The following is a 22,762-nucleotide window of genomic DNA, read 5'->3' as shown; positions in this document are numbered from 1 at the left end:
CTCTGTGTAATCGTAGAAAGCACCACCATAACCTCCACCCGGGCCCCCTTGCCCTACATTCACATTCACACCACCTTGCGGTTCCTCTACATGATCCTCATCCCCACTCGGGACTTCCGCATCACTTTCGGGTTCTTCCTCTTCACCCGGTAGAAGATCTCTTGCACCCACCTTTAATGCTCTCCATCTCTGCCCCTCCGACTTGAGCTTATGGTACCGTTCCGATTGCGTGTAAGTCCAACGAATCCCCAACTTGTCTAAAGTAAAAGGCTGATGCCTTTTTGTTGCCCCCTATCCTCTGACGTGATTGTCTTTTGCTGCTTCATCAATCCCGTGATAATTCGGCAATACGGGATAATATCTCTTCCCAACTTATTTCGGCAAATCTAGAGGTGGTTCATGATCAGATATCGGATTGGAAAACGCGGAGACCTAGTGAGTAGCGAATAGAGGACGGGTACTTCAGGGTACCTCACTTGCTCCTTGTCCCCCCTTCGCGGTATGACATTTAAGAGGCAGATCGCCAACAACAACTTTGCTTCGATTCTCAAATTCTTCCGATACAAAACTCCATGATAAGTACCGGGCAAAAACAACATCGCTAACATATCATTCCAACGAGGGTGCCTCTTTGGCTTTATCAAAAGGTTATCAAGGTCAGGAATCATGTAGTCGCGAGCATTTAAACTGTCATACTTCCCCAATTTCTTTAGCGTGTCAAAAGACATCTCCACCGGAATCCCATGCACTTCACCCGTTAACTTCATTTGTGACGGCCTATCATATTTATTACATTTTAGGGTTGCCATCCATTTTTGAATTTCGGTTATGAACAAGTTGTTTTTATCCTTATCATAACAACTAAGTGCCGACTCCCATCATAGAGCGCAAAATTTGGCAAACACACCAAACGGGCCAAATTCAACTTCTCTCACCTCCCTTTCACAGATGAATGCAGCTGCCTTATTTTTCATCGGTTCATACTGTCGTGAAAGAGTGTCGGTTGCCAATGCTCCGGTTGCTCATCCAATGGACCCGACTCCCATTTTGGCTTTTCAGCCGGGTCCAACACCATTTCTTCCTCGCTTTCACTCTCATCAACTCGACCCAAATATTGCCTCTTCTTTGGTTTCACTTGTTGGATCGTTGTTGACCCTGAATGAGTCGATCAGAAGAGTTGTTTATCTAATTCAAAGGCGGAATCAATGAATTAGACGCTCAAACTAAATATAATGCTTTTCTTTATTGATCTGACAACGTTTACAACCTGAAAGCAAACTGGCAGCACTTCGTTACAATTTTCAGAACCGTGCCAAATGAACCAACATGTGCACCTATTTATAGTGGTGATGGTTCGCTCATAGAGACACCTCATGACCGGACCTATGTAATTGATGGTGGTTCGCTTATCTGGTCTACCATATGAGCGGACCTATGTGTTAAACAGGTTCGCTCTTATGGACCATGTCCATATAAGCGGACCTTCATTCTATTCCACCAACTTTCGTTTCTCGAACCTCGTGCACTGGATATTCTATCCTATCCTATTACATTACATAATACAAGACGAAGTCAATAGACGTATTGCACTAACAGACTCCCCCTCGGATATTGACGAAGTCTTCAGTGACCATTCTCTGTTATACCACCTCTTCAGTCTTGATCATCTTGCCATCTCGTTCAGATTGTAACAATGTAAGTATCCTTCAATCTTTCTCTTTGATCATCTTCTCTCTTTGACTTTTTCACCAAGATCTCATCATTAGCTCTATCATCAACTTTTCCTTTGTCAGCTGGCTCCCCCTCTCGTCAAGCTATCGTGCTTTTAGGGATCGACACCTAGCTTTCCGGTTACAAGCTCTTCCTCACTTTCAGCTTGTCTTCAGACTCCCCCTTAGACTCGGCTCTCGGGATCGTAGTCTGGATCTTTCCTGCAATCACTCATACAAATGATAAGTAACAACATTTTGAAACCATTAATCAAATTCTCTAATCTACTCCCCCTATCAACCAACTCAACAGATATGGCAACATTAAAGAATCCAACTCCCTCACAGTTTATCATCCATGTCCAAATTAATGACCTTGGAGATATCAAAAACTGTTTTTTTTTTAACTTTTCTAGAAATTTCAAGTTTCAAATTAATGAACTTGTTTTATTTTCAGAAACCCAATCAGCTTACTTAGATTTTGAAACTCAGCAACTCAGACATCGGTTTATCGAAAATAAAGCAGAAATCAAAATCTTTTTGTATTTTCTGAAAATATAAAGCAGTAAGGAAATATGTACAAACATATTTACAGATAATATTTTTGTTTGAGTATGCGTCAGAGAATCATATCAGTTTTTAACAAGTCACAAGTACCATTGAGCTTAATTTCACTTTAAGAATTAAACAATTCACTTAGATTGTCGATATACTGTTCCACTTAAATTTTCATACAAATTTCAACTGATTCTGGATACAGATTAGATGTTTTAAGAACTTAAACTCATTCATGTGTCCCACCTCTTGAATATACTCCCGTATCCAGAATCCCAGCTATTCAGTCTTACAGGTGAGTATACCACAGATGATATCTGTAAGGGGTTAGATGCGAGGGCCGTGAGAGCTCAGGTCGATACTTCTGTATACGCAGAGAGATGACGGCTTCGACTTTCTGGTGTGTCCCCTTTAGAGGATCTTTTTGTTACAACAGCAGCGACTATCAATTTTATTGTTTCATCAGCTTGCTGAGGGCGATGTTGTGTTTCAAGCATTTGCAGAAAGTATTATTCGGGGAGTAGGTCAGTACTTCGATACATCAGAAGTCCCGGAATAATACCCCAGATATCACTGAGTATAAAGACCTAGTATCTCAGAATATGGGACCTTTCAAACGAGATTTCAGGGGTTACCTATATATTCAAGTAGTGTTCCCCACGAAATAAGCAAGTTTGAATTTTAGGTTTATATCCCAAAAAAGTTTACTAAATGTATAAAAACCTATCGACATATCATCAGTGAGACTGTTTAACGCTATTTAATCATTATAATTCTTTAGCATACTGTGACTGTCTACTGATGTACTATCATTTCCTCTTTTTACGCACAACTCAATTTTTTTTGAATTTTATCATGTTTTTGTATTTTTCAAATTTTCTAATGTTTTTGTATTTTCTAACAATTTTTCTCCCCCTAAAATGCAAAATCATTAAAAAATTTGACAACCCGATACTGATAGCTTTGTCCCGCCATCCATTTTCTGCTTAAAGTGCTCTAATTTGCAGAAAATCTATTATCAAGTACCCCCACGATTTACAACCCATTGATTTTGACAGTTAGAAAACCGTTTTTCAATCTGTGACAGTAATCATGTTTGTTCAGTCGTGAGGGTTTCGGCGTATTCAGTCAATACTTATTCAAACAGAAATAACATCAAACATCACACAGTTACACAAAACAACAAACAAACTCCCTGTCTGACCAAAACCAGGGTTCTTCAACCTCTTCCTGTGCCAGGCTGCTCCAACTAACAATCTCACAGTCTTCAGCACCATTGAGCACCTGCACAAACAACAATTTGATCATTTGAACAAAGCAACCCAAGCCTGTTTAGACTCAGGTAATTGAACATGAATTCATCCATGTAAAACCGGATAATTCCTGTCATTTTTCTCAAAAACATCATCAATTATAACCTCAACTTTTTCTTCTTTTATCGAATTGATATGTCTCTTTTGTAAAAATTTGTTCCTTTCTGAACCTTTTGATTTTGAACAACATTTTTAGATTTCCAAAACTCTTGAGGTTTTGTCATATCAACAGATGTTCTCCAACTCTGTGTCGTTCTCAATCTGGGTGTGTGAGAATTCCAGGTCTGTCTTGACTTAAACTTGTTTGGGTTTGATTTCCAATTTTGATTTGAAACAAACTTGTTTGTATTATACCTCCAAGTTTGTCTCGAATCAAATCTGGTTAACCTTGGTTTCACACTCTCAGATTTCTGTTTTTCAACATCAACAGGTTTTGGATTTCGACACTTTCGTGCAACATGTCCAATTTGATCACACTTAAAACACACTTTCTTTGAAACATCCTTGGCCTGTTGTTGTTTCTTTTTCATAGCCTCAAACTCTGCATTAGACTGTTGTCCAATTTTGAGTTTTTCTTCTTCTGTGAAGCTTTTTCCTTGAACAAAACTCATTTTTGTCTGAAAATTTGGCATTTCAGTTTTGTTTCGATTTTGTTTCGTCTTATAACCCAAACCAGCCTTCATGTTTTTCTTCTTAGAACCAGGTTTGTTATACGAATCTTTGTAACCTTTACCAGCAAACTTCGACATTTCAGATTTCTCAATTTCAACCATCTTGAAAACTTTGTCAATTTTCTCTGAAATCACATTCTGAATCGGGAAAACAACATCTAAGAATAGTTTGTCTGATCCAATCATGGTATAAACCAATCCTTTTGAATCATCATTCAAATTCTTCTCGGATTTTGTGTCTTTCAGATATCCATCATAAAGATTTCCTTCATCTTCATCCTGTGATTCAGACTTACCTTTTGTAGACTCATCTTTCAAAACACTATCAACCACCTTACTTACCACCTCTGAATCATCAGCATCATCAGATTTGGTGTAACTCACATCGATACTTTAAGGTAATTGGTCAACTATGTTCAAACCCTTTGCCACCTTTTCCTCATCATAAAAAGTATAATTGTTTCTCAATGGTGGTGGTACCTGATGAAATTCTAAACCAATACCCTTTTTTGCAATTATCAGTATCTTTATCATCCGGTGTGATATTGAAAATGCGTTCGAGAATGTACGAAGAGTTATGATAACTTTGAAGTTTTGTAACAATCTTTTCTTTTTCAGCCAAGACTTGTTTAAGATTAGCAATTTCATCAACACACTTGTTCAATTCAATTTGCTTTTCTTTAAACTTTCTTTCATACATTTCTTTGGTTGTTAAAGTTTCAGACAGTCTTTGATCAAAACTTTTGACTTGGCTCTTCAAAGTATCATAAGCTTCTTGTACTCTCTGACTCGACCATTTTAAAGAATCATATTGTTTTTGTAACTCAAGAAATTTAGATTCTTTCTCAACACAATCAACACATTTTGCGGCACATTTTTCTTTCAAAATCTTATTTTCTTCTTCAAAATCATGACATTTCTGTGTTAACTTCTCAACTTTTAATTTTAAACTTTCTTATGTTTCAATTCTTTCTTTACATTTCATTTTTAAAACATTTTCAAGTTTGTTCATTTCATTATGTGTTGTTTTTATCAGTTCATCTTTATCAATACAAGCTCTACATGTTTCCATGCATTTCTTGCATTGTTCAATTGATTTTAAGATTTTAGAATCAGAATTTACCTCAGTGATTGACACCTCGGCGTGCTCAGCTGCTTTTGTCTGTTTCATCTCTTGTATCTTCTCGTTATCAGCACCATCATCACGGACAATCTTCACCTTATCATTCTTTTCTTCAATCTCTTTCAGCACCATTCCTTCATTCCTTTTCTATTCTTCCTCAGCTTTTTGATCCTCTTCAACATCAAGCTTTGCAACAGTCTTTACATCTTCAATCATTTTTTTTAATTCTTCTTCTTTTCTCTTCTTCTTTTCTCTTCTTCATTTCTACCACCTTCGGTAGACTTGCTTCAAAAACCTCCTTTAACTTGTTCATCAAATCTAGCAGACAACCTTTATCAGAAAGCCTTCTTGTGTTGAAAGTTCCCTCACTTGGAAACAAATTGGTTACAGCATCAAAATCCACTTTTGACGGATCAACTACTGGATTACCCTGTGGATCCATGTAACACTCCAACTCTTCATTCCATCTCTTGGCTCTTTGTGCTTCTCGAAATGGTTCATTCAATTTTCTAATCTCCCATCTCGCACTGTCTATTCGCCACCAGGCATCATGATCATCATTTGCAAAAAATCCATATCCAACTGCATCTTTTTCTGGTAGAACCTCTTTGCTCCAATCATAACCTTCATCATCATATATAACTGCAAGAGCCCTTGATTTTTCTTCCGGCTGTTTCAATCTTGGTGGCTCAGACTTGTTCTGATGGTAAATCGCTTTCTTGTAATAATCTTCGTTGAACGGGTTCTCAGAATCATCAGCAGCATACGCATTTCTACACTCGCGCTTGAAGTGACCTTTTTGTTTGCATTTGAAACATGTCACTTTGGTTTTATCAAATCCCAGCTTGGTAGATAGTCCACCAATTGACTTCCTCCCCGTGATCTCCATGAACCGTTGTGCTCTACGAACCGCACTGGCCATGCACCATCTTATATCCATTAGTTCCATCTCCTCGGGGTCTATTTGATCATATTCTTCTTTCGTCAAATTGGTATTGCCAATCTTCCTTGCAACGAGGCTTTCATACGATTCCAGTACAGATGCCAAGAAAACCATCTGTTGTTTCGCCGATTCTTCGCTGAAGTTCTTCCCATTCTTCAAATCAACTGCGATATTACACTGAAATAGATTATTTGAAGCAGATTGGTCTGAGGTGTTTGAAGAAGATCCACTGTGAAGACTTTCATTGTTCACTGAGTTTGAACTTTCTACAGAAAATGTTGTTTTTGGAGATCCAGCCTGTGGTGCATTTCCTCTGTAGTAAAGTTCCACATTCTGCTGATAAGCTGGACTGTTGACTTTGGATCTTTTTATCTCCAACTCATGGCTTTCAAGCCTTTCAATCAGCAAATCCACTTTTAAATCATCTGGCTTGATTGTATTTTTCAGCATAAGAGCAAAATATTGCCACTCTTGATCATTGGGCAATGAATCAAACAATTTATCCACCATCATCTCATCAGAATATTTGATTTCATATCTGGCCAACTCCATTTTCAGATGTCCAAATCTCTCGATCATTTTACATACAGATTCATTTTTCATACAACTGAATAAATCAAACTCTCTACGCAACAATTTCTTTTTGTTTTTGACAATTTCGTTACTACCAATACACTTTTTCTCTAATGCTTCCCACAATCTCTTTGAAGTTTTTTCTTGTTTAAGTAACGAGATAATATCCTCTCTCACTGACTGTTTGATCAACGTTATCATTCTATATTCAGCCATAACCTCTTTTACATCTTTTTCAGTAAAATCTTTCTCATCTATTAACTCTCCTCCTTCTTTCACTGGTGCTTTATATTCACTCACTAATTTTAACCAGCTTTCAGGAGCGAAAGCTTTTACCCAAACTTCAAACCTGTTTTTTCCACCAGTTATAGTCTTCAACTTTCATTAGCTTTGGTGGCTTCTGCTGACTACCGTACATGTTCTCAAACTTTAAATTCTCTGAAATCTCTTTTGAATATTCTTTCAATTCAGATCTTCTATCTGTTGATTCGGAAGTGAAAGCATTGTAGAATGTGTTGTAGAACTCTTCACCGTTGTTCGACATCTTTAATCACCTGAAAGCAACCAAACAAACTTAATCAGTTTAAACAATATCAAGAAATTTGAAATACACTGACACTCGATTGTTGTGAAATGATCTTGACACTTGGACGAAATCAGATTAAACGTATGAGCGAAACCTGATTGGACAAATAAGCGAGACTCCTTTGAATAAATGAGCGGACCAACCAAAATGACCGAATAAGAGAACCCTTGTTGGACAGTACAAATAAGCGAATCTAAAATGTATGTTCGAGCGGATCTACTTAATGTCCGTTCAAGCGAATCTTCTTGATGTCCTTGAAGCGAACCTTTGACAAATTTAACACACGAGCGAATCTAACTATGTTCAGATAAGCGGACCAGGTTTGTCCTGATGAGCGAACCTGATAAGTAAGTTCGAGCGAACCTACACTTTTTGAGCGTATCTACTCAGACTATGACACTAAAGGCGGACATCTGAAGCGGATCCAGGTATTTTGGAGCGAATCTAGTATCACAAAACGAACCTTACGAGCGAACCTATCTCTTGTCTGAAAAAACGAATCTACATTCGAAGGTTATTTGGTCCATTTTGTCCATTTTTTAGTTCGAATTTCAGTCTGAAAGTTTCAAGGGTTTTTTATTATCCACTAATACTCATTCTGTGAAAAATTTACTCAATTTTAACCGTAGAAACTTGTTCAAATTGAAAAAGAAGGTGTAGAAGACAGAAAACGGATCCAATTTGAGCTAAACTCTTCCTCCTGTGCAGTAATACCACTTGTTGGATCGTTGTTGACCCTGAATGAGTCGATCAGAAGAGTTTTTTTATCTAATTCAAAGGCGGAATCAATGAATCAGACGTTCAAACTAAGTATAATGCTTTTCTTTATTGATCTGACAATGTTTACAACCTGAAAGCAAACTGGCAGCACTTCGTTACAATTTTCAGAACCGTGCCAAATGAACCAACATGTGCACCTATTTATAGTGGTGATGGTTCGCTCATAGAGACACCTCATGAGCGGACCTATGTAATTGATGGTGGTTCGCTTATCTGGTCTACCATATGAGCGGACCTATGTGTTAAACAGGTTCGCTCTTATGGACCATGTCCATATAAGCGGACCTTCATTCTATTCCACCAACTTTCGTTTCTCGAACCTCGTGCAGTGGATATTCTATCCTATCCTATTACATTACATGATACAAGACAAAGTCAATAGACGTATTGCACTAACAGCACTTCCGGCTGTTTGCCCTTTCCTTTCAACGGAGAGGATGAACTAGCTCCCGCTCTCTCTTTCGTTTTGACCATTTTCCTACACACATAGAGCAAACAACACAACCAATACACAAACAAAAAAAAAAAAAAGAAATTAGTCCTTTCTCCCCAAAACATCCCCACACTTGCTTCTTACTTGTCACACCCCGACCACGTTAAAACAATAAAATGTGGCGGAAACGTCGGGGAGTGTTGTAACAGAATCATTGTTTCAAAACACACGGAAATTTGAAGTTTTGTTTTATTAAACATTAAACGTTTACATCGTCTTGAAATCTAACAAACAAGTTAAACATAGTCTATCATTGTTATTAAGTCACTAAGGCCTTGTCCAGTCCTATGTGAGCATACATCCTAGCAATCAACATCGCCTGAAACATATGTGAAAACAAAGTCAGCAAAGAAATGCTGGCGAGTATATAGGTTTATGAGAGTATCGGATTCATGGCTAGTTTACATGTTGCGGTACCTCGTTAGACTACAAGAGTCAAAATACAAACCTCGTTTTGAAAAGTGTATTGCAACATAGATAACCAACTCAAATCAAGTTGATTACAATTTATAAAATCTCATAGCCATGATTCTTAACCCAAAACATTTAGTTAAATCAATTTTTTGAAAATCTCGTAAAAACTTGTTAACAAAACTCGTATGGTTTATATCATTTCAAAAATCTCGTTTGTGTGACATCGTCTCAAAATCGTTTACCCAAGTGAACTAAATAACGCCACGGTATGTAATATGTTGAAAACACTTATATATAGGAAGTACCAGCGGCGTATCCACCATGCTTTCAACATATTACACCTGTCTCGTTATCTAAACACTAACCAAAAACCAATCGTTTACCCAAATCGTTTAACTCGTTAAGATCGTTTCAAAATCATTAACTCGTTTAAAATCGTTTAAATCATCCTCGTTTTAATTTGTGAAAACTACTTTTGGTCGCCTCGCTAATAATATCCAAACCTTCGTGACTCGCCTACCGCCAATCTCGCATTAACTAACCACCAAAGGGTAAGTTAACAATCATTTCGCATTAACTAACCACCAAAGGGTAAGTTAAAAATCATCAGATTCGGTCATTACCCACCTAACCCACACATAACCATGGGTGCAGTCTGATAATGGGATTTGTCAGATCCTATGGTACCATAACCTAATACTGGTCGGTTGGGCCAAAATTAATGGATATTATTCGTTATGTAATTACAACCAACAAGCTTGTTCATAATATCAAAATCGTTATTAGTTTTAATATAAACCATCTTAATCGTTTTTGGAAAACATCGTTTAAACGTTGAAGTCATTTAACACATATGGATCACCCCAAAACAATCGAAAACAGTAAAATAGGGGAACTATGTACTCGCCTGAGAATGCTTAGCGGTCTTTGAACAACAACCAAGCAAAGCTAGAGGGAGCACGGAATCAATTGGCAACCTAATAACTATATAAATAAACCGGACCTTGAAGTAATCAGGATCTTCATATCATCCAGAAGAGTTGATCATAGGAGAGCTTCAATCAGGAGTTCGCACCAGACATCAAATTGACCAGGGGCTTTCAAGTTTTTATTCATCAGTAACACCTTTACAAGATGAATTTTCACTATGTTGTTTTATTTCGCAGATAGAACCTCGAACGTACAAAGAGGCGCTTACTGAAGATTCTTGGGTCAACGCGATGCAAGAAGAGCTGAACCAATTTGAAAAGTTGGGAGTCTGGAAGCTGGTGGATCTACCTAATGGTCATAGGAAAATCAACACCAAATGGGTGTTTAAGTGTAAGAGAGACGACAGAGGAGTAGTAGTTAGAAACAAAGCTCGGCTCGTCGTTCAAGGTTTCAGTCAACAAGAGGGGATTGATTTTACTGAGGTATACGCTCCTGTGGCAAGACTTGAAGTAATCAGGATCTTCCTAGCATTTGCCTCATGGAAGAATTTTAAAGTTTATCAGCTCGATGTAAAGTCGGCCTTTCTCTATGGCAAAGTGAAAGAGGAAGTATATGTGGGACAGCCACCAGGTTTTGTCGATCCACATCATTCAAACAAAGTGTATCTCTTGGATAAAGCATTATATGGCTTGCATCAGGCCCCGAGAGCCTGGTATGAGACATTATCTCAGCATTTGTTAGCCAATCACTTCATCCGGGGAACAATTGATGCTACACTCTTCACAAAAATAGTCGACGGTCACTTGCTGATAGTACAAATTTATGTGGATGACATAATTTTCGGGTCTACAAATGAGAACTTGTGCAAAGATTTTGAGCAAGTGATGAAGCAAATGTTTGAAATGTCATCAATGGGGGAAATGAAATCCTTCTTGGGATTGCAAGTTGATCAGCTTCCTGAAGGGATTTTCATACACCAGACGAAGTATGTCCATGATATTCTAGAGAAATTTGGAATGTCAAACTCTTCTCCTGCTGCAACCCCTTTAGCAACAAATCATGGGATTCACCCCGATCTCACCGGAGAAAGGGCAGACGAAAGATTATATCGATCCATGATTGGTTCTTTGATGTATCTAACCGCTTCACGGCCCGACATTATGTATCCAACGTGCCTCGCAGCTAGATTTCAATCTAACCCAAGAGCATCGCACTTGATCATTGTAAAAAGGATATTGCACTACTTGAAAGGAACTCCATCGTTGGGGTTGTGGTATCCAAGGAAAGGCGATTTCACGCTCGAAGGGTATTCCGACTCGGATTTCGGATGCTGCAAAGTTAATGCCAAATCAACAACGGCAGGATCTCAGTTCTTTGGACCCCGCTTGGTCACCTGGCAATGTAAGAAACAAACATCTGTGGCGCTATCCACATGTGAAGCAGAATACGTATCTGCAAGCAGCTGCTGTTCTCAGATCCTGTGGATACAGCAACAGATGCGCGACTACGGTTTGCAGTTTCTTAACACTCCTATTTTGGTTGATAATGAGGCCGCAATAAACATAACTAAAATTCCGGTACATCACGCTAAAACGAAACATATAGAAATTCGTCATCACTTTATTTGCGATTGTTTCGAGAAAAAGTTGATACGAATCGAGAAAATCCACACTGATGAGCAAAAAGCTGATCTTCATACCAAAGCTTTTGACAGAACACGTTTTAAATATCTCTTAAAACTAAACGGTATGATGCTCTTTTCAGTGTCGGATGGAATTGTTAGCGTTGATGCAGAAACCACTGTGGATGATGATGATAAACAATCTGCAATGGTTTGTCGATTTTTTACATGTTTTGGTCTTTAGGGGGAGATAGGTATATTTGTATATATATACTTTTAGAAAATCCAAAAACATTAAAAAATCAAAAAGCCAAAAACATGATAAAATCTCAAAAGTTTAAAAACAATAGAAAATGAAAAAGAGCTTGTGTAAAAAGGGAAAATGATAGTACATTAGTTTGACAGTTATCGTATGCTAAAGATTTGTAACGTATAAAGATTTAAATAGCTTACTAATGATATGAGGATAAATTTTCACACATTTAGTAGATTTATTTGGGATATAAACCTAAAAACTTAAACTTGCAAAATCTGTGGGGAACACTACTTGGATATATAGGTAACCCCTGAAATCTCGTTTGAAAGATTTCATATTCTAATATACTAGGTGTTTCTACTAAAATAATGTCTGGGGTATTATTCCGGGACTTCTGCTGAACGGAAGTTCTGACCTAGTCCCTGGATAATGCTTTGCATTAAATGCTTGAAACATAGCATTCTAGCCCTCAGTGATTAGACAATAAAATTGATAATCATCTGTTGTAGCTAAAAGATCCTCTAAAGGGGACACTCCTGCAAAGTCGAAACTGATATCTCTCTGCGCATACGGAAGTATCGACCTGAGATCCCTCAGTCTTCGCAATACCTAAATTATATACAGACATCATCTTAGTATATTCATCTATAAATTAGAAATTTGAAATACTGGATACGGGAGTATATTCAAGAGGTGGGACACATGATTGCGCTGAGTTCTTAAAACAACTAAATCATATCCTGAATATCTTGAAAATTGTGTTGAAAATTTAAAATCTATCTAGGTAAGATGTTTAAGTCTGAATATGAATTAAAGCTTAACGGTACTGATAACTTGTCTGATAATCTAATATGATTCCCTGACACGCTCACCAAAATTTGTTTGTAAATAGATTATCTTTCATTTCTTTTAGTATTTCAGTTTACTTTTTAGAGTAACACCTGCATTGAAAATACAAAAATATTTTACATTTCTGCTTTATTTTTAGACAAACCAAAGTAGAAAGTTTATCTTCAGATTCACAGTCTGGTGCAAATGCAGGAAGTTGATTCTGAGCTGAAAAGACGGGTTGGGAGCTAATCTTAACACAAACAGAGAGTTTGGAAAGCCAAAATACAAGTTCATTAAGTTGTATCTTGTAAATTTTCAGAAAAATGATAAATCAAATCACCAGTGTGTTTTGCTTCAGGTCAACCAAGGTCATTAAATTGAACTTGGTAGACAAATTAAGCTCCTAGGGTCATTAATTTGGACCTAGATGCTTAAGTGGACTTCTCGATCACTGATAAAGAAAAAGGGTCAAACAATGTGAAAAGGTTCAAAAGTTAATCGGTTGGAAAAGGTCAAGTTCCTTGGATCGAACAGGCCAGCCGGTCGGCTAGCCCAGCCGATCGAATAGGCTGTTCGATCAAGGTCATCCTATAAATAAGAGGTTAAGCTTCTAGAATTTCTTTTCTTCCTCGTTCGAACTGACCTGTCCTATTCGATTCATTTCTTCCACTAAGATCTTTGATTCCCTCTGCGTTTAGATTTGATTTGTTGGTTTGCACATCATCTCAAATGGCAAAGGTATGTATTTCTAACTTCAAATCTTTGAATTTGTTCATGATTCATAGCAGTTTCTTAGTGTTTTTCGTTAGTCGGACCTTAAAATCAAGATTTAGAAAGATTTAGGAAGTGTTAGAAAAATCTGAAAACATGGTTTTGATCGCGATAACAAGATCTATAAGTTTACCGTTTCAATTTGTGAAAAATCTTGTTAAAATTTGATAGATCTGAAGTGTTTAGGATAAGAATGTCGGAACTTTGAACATGAAATTGATGATGTTTTAGGGTGTTTTTGACATAGATGAACATAGGGTTTTGATCGCGACAACATGTAGATTATAGATCTATGTTCAATTTGTTTAAATCTGATAAAAAGTTTTTCATGTTCTTGAATGTTCATGTTCTTGAAGATGATGCTAGCCGTTCGGCTAGCCCAGCCGAGCGAAGAGCATCATGTTTCATAGAAAGTGTTTTTGATTAACTTTGATTATCTGCCTTGAAGTTTGTGCCTATAATATGAAAACAAATATTTGGGTGTTAGTGAATTCTGATGAATGTTTAATGATCAGAAAGCTTTGCCAGCCGATCGGCTAGCCCAGCCGATCGAATAGCAATTGCTAACCTATCGAATAGCACTTCATCATATCATAGTTCTTGATATAGTTTGCTAATCGATCGAACAGCATTTTGCTAGCCGTTCGAACAACATCTTGCTAGCCGTTCGAACAGCATCTTGCTAACCGAACGAACAGCATCTTGCTAACCGAACGAACAGCATCCTACTAATCGAACGAACAGCATCCTGCTAACCGATCGAACAGCATCATGCTAGCCGATCGAACAGCAGTTTGTTAACCGATCGAATAGCATTGTCCTAAACGATCTAGTAGCATTATTTGATGATAGAATTATATTCACTACTCACTTAGATTTTTGTGCATAACTTCTTGCTAACCGATCGAAGAGCTTTTGCTAGCCGATCGGACATCATAAGTTGCTAGCCGATCGAACAGACCATTCGATCGAACAGCAAGTTGCTCTCATTACATCATTCCTAACCGATCGAACAGCAAATGTTCCTCGATCGAACAGGCCATTCGATTCCCAGTGTTATCACATTGAGAACTTCCAGTGTTAGAAAATTTTTCAATCTATGTCATCCTTAAGTCTCTATATTTAATGTTATATACTGAATAATCTGCAGGGACGTGGAAAGGACACTGACAAGGGTCACAATGTACCGTGTTCGATTGATGCTGAGTCTATAACAGGGACTGTGGTAGAGAAGATGGCTACATTCTTAAGAGATAGCAGAATTGCAAAAGCAATATCTGATAGAACAGTGGTTTACGAATCACATGTTAGAGCTTTCTGGAATATTGCAAGATATGATGCCACAGATAAATCAATACATGTTGTTGTGAAAAAGAAAGATGAGAATGAAAAAGACATAGATATTGAGGTTGTGTTTGGAGTTGGAGATGTGAGAAGGGTTTTAGAGCTACAAGATTCTGATAATGATCCGACAATCATGTCAGAACGTCTTGCAAAAGGATTGTGGTGTAGAATGGGATTCACATGACATATCAATGGAAAGATGTACAAAAGGAGTTTTTCAAAAGCGTATATATACCTGATGCATTGTTTGGTGCATTCCTTGTCTCATAGGAGAGGAGCTTATGATGAAGTTTCGGACTATATCATGAATATAGTTGTAAGTCTGGTGCTGAACAGGAGATACAATATATCTCAAGTGATTTTTGAATTCATGAAAGAAAATTGTGAAGCCGGAATAGACAAGTATATCATGTATCCAAGATTCATCATGATGATCTTGAATGACAAAATCAAGGATTTGCCAAAAGACAGCAATGATGTGATGGAGCTAAGTATAGTGAACAAGGCTACAATGCTAAGAATCACCAAAGATAAGGATGCAAAGACAAAGGAGTTAATTTGTGCAATGAAAGACAAAGCTTATGTAGCTCCAGAAGATGACAAATGGAGACATGATAATAGTAACTCGGAAAATGAAGACAATGTGATGAATGAGATGGTTGAGAAAAAGACAAGATGGTGGTGTATTAGAGATGGTAAAAGGAAAAGAACACCAAAGTCGACCCCTGTGGTTGTTACAAAGGAAACATAAAAGGGTATAGTGAAAGGGGGAGCACTATGACACTTAGATCTTTTTCTTAAAAATATTTCTAATCTTGTTTTTCCATGATTGTCTTGCAGGATCTTCTGGAGAGCCACAAAGAAGGTTAATTGATGAAACAGTTGTTGAACCATCAGTGGTGATTGAGCAAGGTGATGAGACGTTAAAGCAAACTTTGGAGAGCTACTTCAAAAAGAATGAAGAAATTGCTGCTAAACAAGCTCAGAAGTCAATTGCTAAGAAGGATGAAACTCTAAAGAGTTCCAGTGATGAAGATTCAGAAGCCACACAATCTGAATCTGAACTGGTTGCTGAAACTGTAGGAAAAGGCAAAGTTCAGTTGAAGAAAAAGCCTTCAAAGAAGAGAAAGGATTCGGATGAAGAAGATTCTCCATACGATCCTGATCTATCAAAGAAAAACAGAAAGAAACGTAAAGCTGCTCCTGCGGGTGTTATCCCAAGGAATGTTAGAGCCAGAAAGTTGAGTGCTGAATCTCAAAAGGAGATTGAAGGGAAAAAGAAACAGGATGACGTTGAAAAGAGTCATACTGTTGAAACTCCAAAAGAAATTCCAACTGTTGAATCCAAAAAGCTGAACGAAGATGATGATTATGTGGAGATTACAGGAGTCAAATTTGCAAGTCCAAAACCTGTTCTTCAAGACATTCCTGAATCATCACAACCAAAGGCAGAAGATTTCAATCTAGACTTTGATAGTTTTGGTGGTGCAACTGGTAATTTTTTTGATGACATGCCTGAGGGTGAAAGTGATATATTTAACGATCAGGTAGTTAAATATTTGGTTCAAAGAGTTAAAGCTTTGGAGAAAGAGAAAGTAGAAGCTGAAGCAGAGCGCAATAAACTGAAGAAAAAGATTGATGAGTTGATAGATTCAAACAACAACTTTGTTGATGCATTGGTTGTGAAAGAAAACAGAATGAAAAAGATGAAGGAGGATATTGAAGATAATGCTCAAGTAGTTGATACCTTGACAAGTGAGATAGCCTCGTTGAACGCCAAGGTAAAAGATCTGCAAAATATCAACCAAACGCTGAACCAACTTCTTAATGAAATGAATGAAGCATCTGCAAATGAAATGAAAGCGATGAAGTTAGAAATGGAAGCAATGAAAGCAGACAAAGTGATGAAAGATCAACAACTTCAGATGCTGACTGCTGTAGTTGAAACACATTTAAAGCTGAATATTCATGAGGCGTTTGATCAAATTGATATAATAAAGGCTAACGAGAGAAGACAAGAACGTGAGCGTCAAATTGCTGAAGAAGCTAACCTCAGAAACAAAGGAATAGCTGAAGAGGTTGAAGTAGTTGATGCTTCTCAGAATCAACCTGACATGGGTGGATCGTCTTCTCAACCAGATGCTGAAATGGTTGATACACAAGAAATTGCTGAGAATGATGAGGAGATGGTAGAAGTTGAAGATGAAGAAGTTCATGAGCCAGAGTTTTTAATGGTTGGTGAACCCATTGAGTCTATTATTCCTGAAAATGTTCTTAGAGATGTTCAGATAATTCAAAGAAGAAGAAGAGCAAGAGAGATACTACTTCTGGAGTACACCACTGACAAATTTGTGTTAGTTGGTGATGCCTATCCAGTTCCTTACAATGGAAAAGAAGTAGCAAAGCTGACGAGATTTTACGAGTTGAAAAGAAAAGGTAGAATTGCTCGGGGAGAGATTGTTGATGATGAGTCTGATAGTGATCTGTTTGGAGATGAAAAAGAAGAAGAGGAAGATGATGATAAAGATGATAAAGCAGATGATAAGTCTGACAAAGATGATAAACCTGATGATGATGATGATCAAGGCACATCCGGTTTATTAATCAATAAACCTTCAGTACAAGACAAGGTAAATGAATTGATGAACAATGAAGTGAATGAACAAGATGATGATGTAGAGTTTGAAGAGTCATCATCTGGGAATCAATCGGTTGATCAGGTACTTCTTTCTAATCCTACTATTATTTCTTTATCTGGAAATCAACAAGGAGAGGTAGAGGTTAGAAGAACTAGAGCTGAAATGTTAGAAGAATTGGGGTTGGAAGACGGGAAATTCAAGTTTGATATAGAAGATGAAATTCCACAGTCTCCAGCAAAAGATTTTGAACCCCGATTTCCCCATGAAGCTGATCATTATGATAATGTGATAATTGAAACCGATTCTGATTCTGAAGAAGAAAGAGTGGATTTTCACTATGAAGGGGAAGATGTGGCATTCCCAATATTCACTGAAATGTTTCAAGAAATGAATGAAGATGACCTCAGAAGGAAGATTGAAGAAAGAATCGCTACAGCAGATATGCCTGAGCCAGTACCTAGAGAGATATCAGCTGAAGAAAAGAAAAGATGGTTCAAAGTTATGCCAAAAGAAAGAAAAACTCTCAGGGCTCTACAATACTTTACTCATGACAAAGATTTGTCTTGGGGCGATATTCTATCTTGGGGTTATCTGGAGGATCTAAAGGTTTATGCAATTCGAAGAGAACAGGGTGTACAGTATTTTAGATGCTTATCAGATATTGCTACTTTACCGTGGTGGGATGTAGATGAGTTGGTAGTGACCAAGAACATCAAGCAATACTACTACGGTCCTGAAGTCAAAGAAAGAGGTCAGAAATTGTGGAACTACGTCAAGTTTCAAGCGAAAAACAATTACCCAGATTGGAAACCACAATTTCCTAAACAGATTGTGAAGTATACGGAGAAAGGAGAAAAGGATATTACTTTGGATGTGAAGCCTCCAAAATGCTTGAAGAGCATGCCACTAAGAGCTATTGAACAAGACTTCTTCGATCTATTCCAAGCTTGGCTATATAATCCTTCAACAGCTGAAGCCATTATTTCCTTGTATGACAAATCCACAGGAGAAGCAAGAAGAATCAGTATCTTAGATCCAATGTGGTTAGTCAACTTCTCAAAGAAAGATATAGATTGTCTGTTCGTCAACAAGATAATCTATGATAAGAAAGACAAGGTGATAGTTCAACAATACCAGAGTGTGGTGGATGTGTGCTTTGCAAAAGAAATAAACTCGGGAAAGAATTGGAAGACATCATGGAGAGAGCTTGAAATTGATGAATTTCTGAAGGAATATCAGAGAAGCCTGAGATCAAAAGAGATTGCAAGAAAGGCTGTAGAAAGAGGAAGAAGAAATCTTGGGTTTGTGCCTCCTACTGATCAAACACCGATTGAATCTGAAGAGAACAAGATCCTAAAGTGGGACAGGAAGCGTGATGGTGATCCTGAATATAGAAAATGGTGGATGACAGAAGGAAGACATAAGAGAAAAAGAATGCTAGCAGAACCAGAAGAAAAGAGAAGACAAAAAGCTCGTGAAAGGAGACTTAACAGAAAAAGATAAAGACTTTGATGGAAGGAACTACAGCTACATCCGAGGGGGAGTCTGTTAGTGCACAACGTCTGTAGCTTCTGTCAGCATGAAGTCACTTTTTGTCTAGTTGTATAGTTTATATGTATAGGAGATCAGGATATGGGATTATATAGTTAAAGTGCTTTGTTACAAGCCGATCGGTAGGATCAACGGATCGGATAGCCCAACCGATCGAACAGGCTGTTCGATCGAATGGCCCAACCGATCGGTTAGCCCAACCGATCGGTCAGCAATCCTGATGCCTATAAATAGCTGCTCAGTTAGTTTATTTAGAACCTTTTGCAACTTTGAGAGCTGAGCTAGGAGATTGTCTGTGTTCTTGTGGTTTTGTACATTTTCATATTAATCAAGAGAATATCAGACAGAGTTTAATGGAATTGCTGTGTCTTTGTGTATCATCTACGTGATCATTTGGATTCCGCACTGTGATCACATCTTTCGATTCATCTACAATTATAGGAAGAACCCATTCGCATAGGGACCATCAAGTGGTATCAGAGCTTTGGAAGCTGAATCAAGATACTCGAAGACAAATTCCATCAGAATTCAGCCTATTCTTTGACGATTTGAAGAGGAATTCACCAGAATTCTAGTCAAAGTTGCAGTTTCAAGAGCAAATTTCACCGGAAATTTGTTGATTCTACTATTCCGACTTAGATTTCGCCGGAAATCTAACTGATTCTTCTTTTTCTTCTCAGATCTAACTTTGTTCTTCATCATTTCATCTTAAAAACTCGAAAAACTTAAAATTCGGAAAGATTTCACGGATAAAATTTGATAAAACTACTATCAATCGAATCGGAATCATAAGAATTACAATCCTACACACTTTCATAATCAAATTCAACCAAAATCGTGTTCAAATTGATCAATTACAATGAAAAACTGTTCATGCTTGCTGATGTCAGCCGGTCGAACCACCTAGCTGATTCATTCACTTGCTGACGTCATCAAGTTGAGTGCATAACCGTTCAAGATATTTTCAGTGCGTTGCTGACATCATCAGTGTTAGCCGATCGAACGAGCAGATCGATCGGACAGCTTTGTTGAAAGTTGATATTTTGTTAATCTTCATATTGCTATTCGATCGAATACGCCAGTCGGTCGAACAACATTTGCTCATTTGAAAATCTATTTCTGATTGGTACTCGATCGAACGAGCCGATCGATCGAACAAGCAAACCGTTTCAAGTGTTGCTATTCGATCGAACAAGCCATTCGACCCAAGTGTCTGTGTGTTAGCATTTTTGAAATTCAAAATTTTTCTAAGTGTTGGATAAACTTTTCAGGAAATTCAAATGGAGGAATTCATGAATCCATTTAGCGAGATGTATGCTTTTGCCGGTAATGGAGGAGATAACACAACAAGTAGTTCAAATGATAATGTCCAAAATACGAGAAAGACTTTGACCGATGCTCTTAGCGTGGAAAGTGCTTACGGAACATACAACAAACCACCTAAGTTGTTAGCCATTGAAGACTACAATCGATGGGCGAAGAGATTTGAGGAGTGGTTGAAAGCATTTGCTTATCTTAGTTGGAAATGTTTGAAAAATGGTTTTAACAATGGACGACCTGATTTTGAAAACATGTCTGAGAACGAAGAAATTGAGTATTTCAAAGCTGAGCAAAAATGTAAAGCGTTGATTAATCAATCAGTGAGAGAAGATATAATCTCACTAATTGAATATTCGAATGCTAAAGACCTTTGGGAGAAACTTCAAAAGAAATGCGTTGGAACGACTGAAATTATTAAAAACAAGATGAAACTTCTGAAGAAAGAATTCGATCTGTTCGGGTGTCTCAAGAATGAATCTGTTCCGAAAATGATCGAACGTTTCGGACATCTGAAAATGGAATTAGCAAGACATGGAGTGATATACTCTCAAGAGGAGCTTGTAGACAAACTGTTTGATTCATTGCCCGATGAGATGGACTGGCAATATTTTGCGCTGATGATCAAGAACACTGTTCCGCAAAATCTTCTAACAGTCGATTTGTTGATAGAAAAGTTGGAGAGTCATGAGCTCGAGATAAAGAAAACTCATAAAGTCAACCATTCATTGTATCATCAGAATGTGGACCTTTACTATCCGAAGAGCTTAATGCAAAAGACAGGATCTCCAAAGACAGCTTTCATTGCTGAAAATTCTCAACAAACAAATCAAGAAGTTCAAACTCCACACAGTGGATATCATGGAGGAATATCTTCTAATTCCAATCAAGGATCTTCTTCATGTTCGACAAATCAACAGCAATCATCACAATCAAAATCAAGTGTTTTTCAATGCAATATTGCAGTTGATTTGAAGAACTGTCAAAACTTCAGTGAAGAATCTGCTAAACAACAGATGACTTTCTTGGCATCGGTGTTAGAATCCTATGAAGGATTAGTTGTAGGAAAGATCGGAAATACAAATTTAACAAAAGAGGACTATGATCAGATAGATCCTGAAGAACTGGAGCTAATAGATATCAGATGGGCTATGGCTAGTGTGACAATCCGAACTTTCAAGGTTGGTGCCATTTTAACTTATGATTCTAACTTTTAAGGATTCGCTTATTTCACATTTTGATTTATTAAACTTTCGCTAAACGTTTTGCTATGATATGATGGTCGAGCATATAACGTGTTTGAGTGTTTGGTGGGGCCGTCCTTAGTGTCTAGATGGTTGCTTTGTTTGGGTCGCTACACAAAACACTAGTGCTTCAACTACATTGGGCCGCACCCCTTGTGCATTTGGGCCACACCCATTGTGTCTTGCGAATGGAGTTGGGCTGCCCAAGTCTCCTAAACACAAACTAGCCCAAATGAGTTAAAAATAAAGTTGCATGCGGTTCCGTATGATACGTTAACACATAACACGGAAACCCTAGTTCTTTTTCCCCTCTCTTGTCGATGGCAGTAAGGAAGAGAACCATTCCCCCCCCCCCCACGTGCTTATGACTTTCGGTTTTGGGAATTCTTGAGTAGTAAGGTCAGTTATAATGGAACCTTATTGTGTGTTTTTGTTATGCTAGATTTCTGGATAGTGTCATTATTATGCATATGTAGAGAGAGTAGGGTTCTACATCAATAAATCTGGTGTGCTTAAATAATTGCTTTGATAAATCTATGTTAGTGCCTTGCCATTAACTGCTTAAGTTTTACACATGATGATGAATTTGTTAAGATAAACAGTTGATGGATCGTTTGCATATAGCATATTATTGGATTGCATATTGTTAATGGGCTTGAACTGCATGTTGTTAATAACTATTAATCTCGTGGACTTCAATGTTGAATTGATGTGTTGAGGGTGTTTGTGTTAGATGTTTGTTTCCTGTTAATAATAAAACTCGATTGGCTTGTTATTATAATTAAGAAAACCCTATGTGTATATTTTCACATGTATGATTGAGTGATGTAAAAACTTGTGACTATGCATGAAATCGGTCAAGATAAAGAATGGATATTAATGTGATTTGATTGAGGGTAGTATATAAATGCTTGTTTAAATTGAGTTAGAAGTGGCGGCACATGTGCATGTGAAATCTTGGTCTTCATCAAACCATGTGCACCTTCTAATCATGTTGTCAGAATATAGTTAAAGTACTTAAACCTTATCAATTGTTTTGTTGTATGGGAAACTAGATGATCTTGTGTCTTGTGCATAGTTATTAATGAGAAGGACATG

This window comes from Helianthus annuus, chromosome 8 (genome assembly GCF_002127325.2).
Source record: "Helianthus annuus cultivar XRQ/B chromosome 8, HanXRQr2.0-SUNRISE, whole genome shotgun sequence".
In the NCBI taxonomy this organism is placed as follows: Eukaryota; Viridiplantae; Streptophyta; class Magnoliopsida; order Asterales; family Asteraceae; genus Helianthus; species Helianthus annuus.
Note: the sequence above shows the minus strand (reverse complement) of the source record.